Source organism: Antechinus flavipes, chromosome 5, assembly GCF_016432865.1.
Source record: "Antechinus flavipes isolate AdamAnt ecotype Samford, QLD, Australia chromosome 5, AdamAnt_v2, whole genome shotgun sequence".
Lineage (NCBI taxonomy): Eukaryota > Metazoa > Chordata > Mammalia > Dasyuromorphia > Dasyuridae > Antechinus > Antechinus flavipes.
In genome coordinates, this window is record NC_067402.1 from 290,172,021 (window position 1) to 290,181,658 (window position 9,638).

Genomic DNA, 9,638 nt, shown 5'->3' on the forward strand with positions numbered 1-9,638 from the left:
CGAGTAATGTCAAATTCAGGTCAAAGACACCTTAAATCAGAGAGTGTCAGGTGAGAGGGACCTGAGAACAGGAAAAGTTAGAACAGATATTGGCCGGGCAGGAAAGGACCCATTCAGTCCATTTTCCTTCCATTAAGTCGTGCCGTGTGTGCCAGAGCTGGCACTAAAAGCGCTCCAGTCCCCGGGGAGACGGACCGTTGAGTCCATCCCCTTCACGTTTATAGCCGGACAAACTGAGACCCAGAGCGGGTCGGCGAGCGTGCCCTTTCGGACGTCAGCTTCCGTGGTGTCCTCTCAGCCGGACTCCGTGCTCCCCCCGCCTCCCACGGCCCGGGCCCCCTCCTCTTTACTCACAGGTGGTTTCAGGGTCCTCCGCACCCCCAAGCTTTGGGGTTGTTTTCCTTTTCCCCCTCCCGCGGCGCTGGGCTACAGCCCCCACATCCCTCAGCGCGCCCATTTCTCGGGACCCCGGGCCTGAGGGCGGAACCTTCGGTGGCAGGGCGCGGTCCTCTCCCAGGGGATCCGCGCGGACCCTACGAGGCGCCTCCGAGGCAGCTGCGTCCAAGAGCTAGAAGCAGCCGCTGGGGGTCCCCGGGGAGCGCTAGGGGTTGTGGGGAGGATTGGATATGTTTGTGTGAGGGAGAATTGGCTGCGGGAGACGGGGGGAGTCGGACGTGGGGATGGGAGGGTGTTCCCCGGGACCGCGTTTTGCCCCTGGCTCTGCCCCGCGGCCGGGGGGGGACATCGGGGGTCCCCGGGGGAGCGCTAGGGGTTGTGGGGGGATTGGAGATGTTTGTGTGGGAGAGACTTGGATGCGGGAGGCGGGGGGTGTCGGACGTGGGGATGTGGGAGGGTGGTCCCCGGGACCTCGTCCTGCCCCTGGTTCTGCCCCGCGGCCCGAGGGGCGGGAGATCGGGGGTCCCCTGGGGGCCCCGGCCCCAGCGCCGCTCCTCTCTCAAAGCCCCGAGCGCCTTGGAGTCCCTCCCCGGGCAGCCCCGCTCACCTCCTCCGGGCTGGGGCTCCGAGGACCGGAAGGGAGGGGGCTCCCGGGCCTGCCCCCGGCTGGGCTCCGCTCGCCTCCCCCCGGCCGCTGCCCCGCGGCCGCTGCGTCCCCCGCCTCCTGCCCCCGGCCGCGCGCGGCCACAGCCCCGGCTCCGATGCTCCGGCTCCGGCCAACTTGTAGCTGCAGCCCGGAGCTCGGCAGGGCGCCCCGCCCAGCCCCGCGTCCTCCCCGCCCCCCGGGCTGTCCTCCTTACTCCTTCCCTCCCTCTTCCCTGAGACGTGGATCCCTGCAGGCCGGCGCCCAGCTCCGGTTTCTCCTCTCCCTGGAGTTCGGGCCAATTAAGGGGCATGAATAATGAACGCTGAGCCCTGCGCTTAGCGCTGAATGCTCTCCCCCCCTCAAAGCCCCAACCTACTACCTCGATGCCTCGGGCCTTCACGCCCTTGCCCCCTCCCCAATCGCACCTACAACTCTCCCCCCCATTACATCTTTTCTCCCTCTCCGCTTTTGCCCAGCCTGAGCCCCCAGCCCGGCCTCGCCCTGACCCCCCATTCCTGTAATCCCTCCCCGCACTTTCACTTAGACTCCCTCGGTCCTTTAAGGTGGAGTACATCGGCCACCTCCTCCGGGAAGCCTTTCCTGATTTCCCTGGTCTCTAATAAGGGGGCTGCAGTCTTTTTGGTACCGTAGAATCTGCCCAAACTGGGGAGCCTTCAGAAGTCACTTTGGGTGGAGGTGTTTTAATCACAATGGAAGGAAATGCTAAATTTCCTTTAGAGGTGGGGGAGAGGGGGGATTCTTTCCATCCAAGTTCACTGCCAAGGGTTCTACTGCCTTTCCCCTCAACTTGTACTTTAGACGCACACACACACAGACATGTGTCTCTCTGGAGGTGCACACACGTACACATGTGTCCCTACATGCTTGCACATGTCTATTCCGTTTGCTGTGTGTAGTGGAAAACCATCACCCTCAGCGCCAAGACTGCCTGGAACACAGTAAGTGCTTAATAAATGCTTTGGAGGGATGGATTAAATGATGGATGAGAGGCGGGAGGTGAGGGACTGAGCCAGCCTTGGGGTCAAAAAGACCTGAAGGTGTCTGGCTCTTATTGGCTGTGTGATCCAGGCAAGTTTCTTTACCTCTCTGGCTTTCAAGATGACTCTTTGTAGGGTAGAGGAGCTGCTTTTGTAGTGGTGGAGGAGTGAGGAGGTCCCGACGTCAAATCAGACCTTATGGGACAGGGCCATGGTCTTAGATCAGAGCACCGGGTTCAAGTTCTGCTGTCATTTATTAGCTGGGTGACTGGGGAGCAAATCTCCCACTCACAAGTTTCCTTCCTTGCAAACCTTCCCTAACCGATGAGCTCCCAAAGTGCGGGTGCAAAGTCCCTCCCAGCTCTGACATCCTCTGTTCTAAGCTCCCTCCCAGATCTGATATTCTGTTTCAAGCTCCCTCCCAGCTTTGACATCTCCTGTTCTGAGCTCCCTCCCAGCTCTGACACCCTCTGTTCTAAGCCCCCTCTCCGCTCTGACATCCCTTGTTCTAAACTCCCTCCCAGCTCTGACATCCCCTGTTCTAAGCCCCCTCCCAGATCTGATATTCTGTTTCAAGCTCCCTCCCAGATCTGACATCCCTTGTCTTTGGAGACACCATCTGTATTTCCTGTTCTACCATGAGCTCCCAGGAGGCTCTCTGAAGGGGAAGAAAAGAGGGAGAGAAGAAAAGAGAAGAAAGAAGAGGGGAGAGAGTGGATAATGGGAAGAGGAGAGAGAAGGAGAAAGAGAGAAATGGAGAAAGAGGAAAAGGAAGAGAGGGAGAGGAAGAGGGAAGGAAAAGGAGGGAGGAAAGGAGATTGTGAGGGGGAGAAAAAGGGGGAAGAGAGAGGGAGGAAAAGAAAAGAGGAGGAAGATGAAGAAGAAGAAGAGAAAGGGGAAGGGAAGAAGGGAGAGAGAACACTCTGATGGGAGATTCAGGGCCACACAAAACATAGGCGACAAGTAGGGAAGCTGGGGTGAGTAAGAGCCCCAGATATCCTTTGAAAGAACTGGGGTCATATAGCCTGGGAAGAAAACCTGAAGGTGCCTGATGTGTCCCCTCTGAGGCTTGAGGAGCTTTCGCAGGAAGAAGGGGTTTGCCCCAGTCTGCCTGGCGGGGACCTCGGGGAGGGCACATCCCATTAGCCCGTCCTGGAGCGGGCAGGGCTCCTGGTCAGGAAGCCGTCCCTCTAGCCCCGGCTCTGGCCTTCCTTCAGCTCTGAGGTTCCCCCAAAGTCCTGCACTAACCTGGTCTCTCCAGGGTCCGGTGCACTACTCCAGGCCCTGTGATCCTACAAACTAATGGGGTACACCCTGGGGACCCTGCCCAGATTGTGAGCCGCCATTCACTTAGGGCTTGTAGCCTCCCAGCTTCCCTTGCTGTGACATCTCAGTTCAAGAACCAGCCCAGGATGGCTGATCCATGACTGCCCTGATCCTCCCTGTTCAGGATCCCGGTGAGGAGGCCGGGTGAGGAGGCCCTTCAGCGAGGCTGGGGGAGAAGTGAGCTCCGGAGGCCTCAGACCCTCCAGGGCCAGTGAGGGGTTTGCTCACGGTCACAAAGCTTGTGGGAACCTAAGGATCTGAAGCCAAGGCTTCCCAATTCTTATCTCTTGACTGTGAGCATTTGCCCAGGCTGTGCCCCCTGCCCAGGATGCTCTCCCTCCTCCTCTTCCCCCACTGCCTTCCCTTTTTTTTATCAGCTAAAATCGCACCACAAGAAACCTTTCCCACAATCCCTTACGGCCAGTGCAGTGAGGCCTCAAGCCTCAGAGGGGACACAACAGGCACCTTCAGGTTTTCTTCCCAGGCTAAATGACCCCAGTTCTTTCAAAGAATATCTGGGGCTCTTACTCACCCCAGCTTCCCTACTTGTCGCCTATGTTTTGTGTGGCCCTGAATCTCCCATCAGAGTGTTCTCTCTCCCTCCTTCCCTTCCCCTTTCTCTTCTTGTTCATCATCTTCTTCCTCTTCTTTTCTTTTCCTCCCTCTCTCCCCCTCACAATCTCCTTTCCTCCCCCCTTTTCCTTCCCTCTTCCTCTCCCTCTCTTTCTTTTCCTCTTTCTCCATTTCTCTCTTTATCGGGTGAGGGTCTTGTACACAGTGGTTGCCATGCCGTCTCTCCTGAGGGTAGGATGTCTTTTATCTTTCTTCGCACCCTGAGAGCTCAACACAATGCCTGGTACACAGGAGGCGCTTAATAATAGCACAGCTGTGCTAGGAGGGCTCTCAGAGAGCTTCAGACCCCACGCCCACTTTATTAAGAAGAGGAGAGGAAAATGAGAAAGCTGCTCCTCCCCAGATGCCCTGTGAGTTTGAGACATCTCCCTTCTCTTCCTTCTTCCTCCTACCCCCCACCTCATACACCCCCATCACCTCCCTGTCTCATGCAAAAGGCTGCAGCCTTTGGGGTTTATGCAAAACTCCATGTTCCTTTTGGTCCCCTGGAGTCTGTGGCCTTATGTGGGACTGGGCAGTGTTTGCCTAGATGGGGGTGAAAGTCTGAGGGCGAAGAGGCCTCTGGGAGAGTACCTGGGGGAGATGTAGCAAGGGAGGAGCAGTGGGACAGACCCTGGATTCGAATCCTACCTTTGTGACTCTGGGGAGGTCAGGCCCTTCTGGAACAGAAGGATAAGGTGCCTTTTGCTCTGGATTCAGGGGCCTCGGACCCTTTCCCCAGCGTGTGGAGACGCAGCATCGGGAGGGTGTCTCATTTTAGAAACCTGGGGTCAAGTTTCTGAGCCCCTCCCCCTGCGGCCATTCCCCAGGACAGGCAGCTCATTCCTCACATCTTGACAAAGTCCAGCAGCGCTCCAGCTCCTGGGGGCAGCGAGCTCAGCTCCCATTCTCCAGATGATAAACAGATTCCAAAGCAGGACTATCTGATCTGTGCCCGGCCCTCCCTTCCTGGTGCCCGACAATCCTGCTGCCCCTCCCCCATGGCCTCCATCTCTCTCCCCAGCCCTCCTGTAGCCTCCCAGCCCTCTCAGCTGAAGATGACAAACAATAGCTCAAATGGGCCTATGGCTTGTAAAATGCTTCACAAACGTTTCATCCTTATAAGAACCTGCAGGGGGAGTGCTTTCCTTATCCCCACCTCTCCCATCCCCCCTTTCAGCCCTAGTTTTGGGGTTTCCTCACTCCCATACCCAGTTTGTGGCCAAATCTTGCCTTTTCCGCTTTCCCTCCGTCTCTTGGGTGCGCCCCCTTTTTCTACACTCCTATATCCAGCACCCCACTTCAAGCTCTCATCAGTCTCAAACTTGTGAACTCCTGTTGGGTATCCCTGTCACACACCTTCGTCCAGTCAGTCAGTCAGTCAGTCAATAAGTATTTACTCTGGGCCAACTGCTTGCAATACCAAGGTAGGAGTGAAACAGTCCCTGCCTTGGAAGAGTTGACACTGTATGGGAGGAGAGAGAATTACCCCCCAGCTTCTAGAGTTGGCTTTTCCCAAAGCCGGATCTGACCATGGCCAAAGAACTTCCATGGCTCCCTATTACTCCCAGGACCTCTTTCTCAAGGGCCCATCCCACCTTTCTTGAGTTGTTACACTTCACTCTCCCTCTGTCCTCCATAAGGGGCAGTCATAAAGACCCATTTGCGACACTGTTTCTTCCTTCCACATCTTTGTACAGGCTGCTCCCCAAGACCGCCATGCTCTCCTTCAAGCTTCCTTCAAGACAGTCGAAGGGCTCACAAGAAGTCTCTCCGAGTTCCTCCCCAAAGTGAGCTTTAGAGTGTTTGAGATACCTATTGTTGCGTAAGGACCATTCACTTGGGAAGCTCGAGTTTTGGCCTTGGAGTGAGTAAGACCTCTGATATAGGTAGTAGCCATATGCCCCTGACTCAAATACAGGCGGCCAGGCAGACACAGACAAGTCATATTTCCCTACTGGCTGTCTCGGTTTCCCCATCTGTAAAATCAGGCTCCCAATAGCACTTCCCTAGAAAGGTTGTTTTGAAGATCAGCCAAGATAAAATTTGTTGGGAACGTTCCACCGAAATGTCAACAGTCATGATAGTATCTCCTTTCTCTTCCTTGTAAGGCCGTACTTTCTCTCAAGGCAGAAACTACTTCCCCGGGGTTCTTTGTGTCATCCCATAACCAGTCCTTGGATGGATGGATGTCTTCTTCCCGACTGAGCTTCTGAATGTGAAAATAAAGGATTTGGACTGAAGGCTCTCTTGGCCCCAAATTCAGTGAAATCCTGTAATGTGAGACGGGCCGGTTCTGTTGGGTCTGGAGGGCCTGGAGAGAGCTGAGGGTGGGGCAGCAGAGTCTTTGAGAAATTGTTCTGGTTTCCTGTCAATTATTCCAGATTCTCAAGGAGGCCGGGCCTTTCTGGGGCCTGTTAGCAGAAAGGCTGACGGGGAACTTTCTGGGCCCACTTCTGAGGCTGGCGAAAAGGGTATGATTTAGAAGCAGATCAGAGTCTATGATGAAAGCAGGGAACTTGAGTTAGAATTCTGCTGTTGCCATTAATCCTTCTATGACCACAATCAAGGAACTTGGTCCCTCTGAGTCTCAGTTTTCCTTTTTCTATTGGGTGCAGGTATTTTACCCAGGAAAGCAAAATGGAGACCCATAGAAGCTGAGGAGCTAGGATGGAATCTCTGCTCTGAACTCACTCTGTGTCCCCTCCGTGAGCCTCGGTTTCTCCCCTGTAAAATGGAGAGATAGAATTAGATAGCTGCAGGATTTACTGATAGAGGGAAGGGGCTCATCGGGCGAGCCAGGCCTGCTGTCCTTAGGTGCCCTTTGGACTTCTGGCACATCCTCCTGCGGCTGGCTTATCTCCATTTCCGCCTTGGTTTCCCTGCTGGGAACTCTCCCTTTGGATCTTCCTGGATTGGCTCGCCTAAAGATGTTGCTGAGAGGGAGGAAGGATACGAAGAGGGTGGTCTGGAGTGAGGGAAAGGGGAAGCCTTCTTACCCACTCAGCCGCTCCCCACACAGAATGCTTCTGAAGTCCTTCGCGCCCGCTTGCAGTCACCATCTCGGGAAGTCAGTGGGTGCCCCCCAAAAGAAGGGGGGACAAAGATCTGTCCACCCCACATCCACTGACCCCCCTGAAAACCTTCTTCTTTGGTCTCTCTGAAGATTAGGGAGAATCAGAGAATGACGCCACTTTTTCCTTTATCCAATAAATATTTATTGAAGGCCTGCTACGTGCCAAGCAGGAGCCGACAATTTATTAGAGAAACACCATGTTCCCTGATGAGTGAATTAAAATATACGCAATGTAAATATGAAGAAATTGGGGGACAGACTTGGGGAGGGGGAGATTTCTGGGAGGACGTGGCTCCTCCGCCAAGTCTATAAAAAACTGGGGATTCTGAGAGGCACAGGTGAGAGGGAGGGCATTCTAGGCAGGGGGCACAGCTGGGGAGGACAAAGGCAAGGAAGCAGGAGATAAAATTTCATACACAGGAAACAGCACATGAAAAGGAGGGCTGGGGAAAGGACTGGAAAGACCAGTCCTAGAGCCAGATTGGGGCAGGCTTTATGTCCCTCCAGCAACAGGAGGGCAGGAGTGGAGCCCCAGGAGCCCTGGGCAAGCAGGGGCTCCCGAGAGGGTCTGGCGGTGACTGGGGCAAAGCCAGTCGGCACGTGCCCAGAGAAGAAAAGGGATGGGGGGTGTCTTCCTGGACTCCAGACTTCAGCTTTATGCTGGAGAGGGAGTTTCCTGAGGGTTGGATCAAGAGGAGGAGGTTGCAAAGGTAAAATTGGGAGGTCCTCAAACATGGAGACTGCTCTGGGCCTCAGTTTCCCCAGATGTCAAGTGCAGGGGCTTAGGTCTGCCCATGGGCAGATCCCATAAGCACCTCATAAAAGCTTGTTGGCCAGCTGCCTGACTCCACTGGATCTGTCCAGTACCTGAACATCACTGAGGGACTCCTAGCTGTCTGTGATTGACGGGTATGTCCCTGCTTCCATAGGCTGTGGCTTTCCGAGGTCAAGGGGACCTGGCAACTTCTGCCAAGCCCGGGCTCTCTCTTGGCTCCTTTCTGTCCTGCCACGGCCTGGCTCCTCCCACAGAGCAGCAGGATGGTGCAATGGACAGGGACAGATGACTTACTCTTAGAGGAGGGAGGACCTTGAGCAGGGCCCTCCACCTCAGCCTGCCTCAGTTTCCTCATCTGTAAAGTAGGGACCCAGCAGTACTGCTTCCCAGGATTGTCAAGAGGATCGCATGAGATAATGTTTGTAAAATATCTGTAATGTTTGAGTTTATACGGCACCCAGCACATAGTAGGGGCTTAGTAAATGTTGCTTCCCTTCCTTATTTCTCACCATCCCTCCCTCTGGCCTCTGCCCCTCTGAACATTCTGTGCTTAATCATCATAATCAGCATTTATAGACTTAATTCTGACCACTGTCTTGGAAGGGGATACTACCATTATCCCCCTTTTACAGATGGGAAAACTAAGGCAGGCAGGGATCAAGTCACCTGCCCACTTTGGCAGAGGCTAGTCTGGATCAGGAATGGTTGCTGGTGAGTATCTCAGGTTGAATTTGAATCTGAGTCCTTCTGATTTCAAAGCTAGCTCTAGCCATTGGGCCACCTACTTAGGTAAACTTCCCAATGCATAGACATGGGGGAAGAGTTTGTAACTGGTTTTTCTGTAACTCTGTAACTGGAACTCTGGAATTGTAGCTGGTTTTTCAAGGTTGTAGCCACAGGACCCAGCTCCTCCCTGCCCCCCGGACAATATTTCTGGGGACGGTTCTGTGGTTCTCTTGCAGATCTGCCTCTGTCCAGAGAGGCTGTGCCTGTGGGTGGGGGCCTCTGTATGCTGTCAGATCCTGAGGCCCTGGAGCCTTTCCATCTACCCGATGGGTCCTGCCCAGGGGTTGTCTCTCCTCACTGGAGCATGAGGTCCCTGGAGATAGGTAGCCCCAGTGCGCAACACATTGTCATATACGAAGCACTTGTTTCTCATTTGTTAATTCGTTCCGAATTTGTTCAGCTATCTGTATCCAAGAGGACAGGATCAAATGTGACCTCAGACGCTAGCTGTGTGGCCCTGGGTAAGTCGCTGAACCCCTTCTGCCTCAGTTTCCTCACCTTAAAATGAGCTAGAGAAGGAAATGCCAAACCCTTCCAGTGTCTTTGCCAAGAAAACTCCCAATGGGGTCATGGAGAGTTGGTCACGACTGAAATGATCGAACAGCAACCAAATTATTTTCTGATTTTTAAAAATTTGTTTAATGGGGGTAAGCCTCGTAGGGAAGATGGGTTAAAAATAATTGTTACCTGAAAAATAAAACTATTTTTGAGGGGGAGAGGGGATTGGGATTAAATGACTTGCCCAGGTTCACACAGCTAGTACGTGTTAAGTGTCTGAGGCCATATTTGAACTCGGATCCTCCTAAAGCCATGGTTGGTCTAAGAAGGCACCACCCAGAAGCCCTGACTAAATAACTATTAAAACAATTTTTAAAATCCTAAAAGATGAAAGCTCCAAGGACTGACTGACTCCATTAGGAGCTCGGGAAGCATCTATACATTTAGAGTCATCAAATGAAATCAGTTATTTCTTTTTTTTAATTAAAGCTTTTTATTTTCTAAATATATGAATAAATAATTTTC

General features: G+C 53.8%; 1 long non-coding RNA gene across 1 annotated transcript; it reads left to right on the forward strand.

The window, feature by feature from the left end:
• Positions 1-1,251: 1,251 nt before the first annotated feature.
• Positions 1,252-6,495, forward strand: LOC127538487 (uncharacterized). Its single transcript, XR_007947749.1, has 3 exons — positions 1,252-2,001; positions 5,679-5,768; positions 6,090-6,495. It is a non-coding gene; the product is annotated as an uncharacterized LOC127538487 (long non-coding RNA).
• The last annotated feature ends 3,143 nt before the right edge of the window (positions 6,496-9,638 follow it).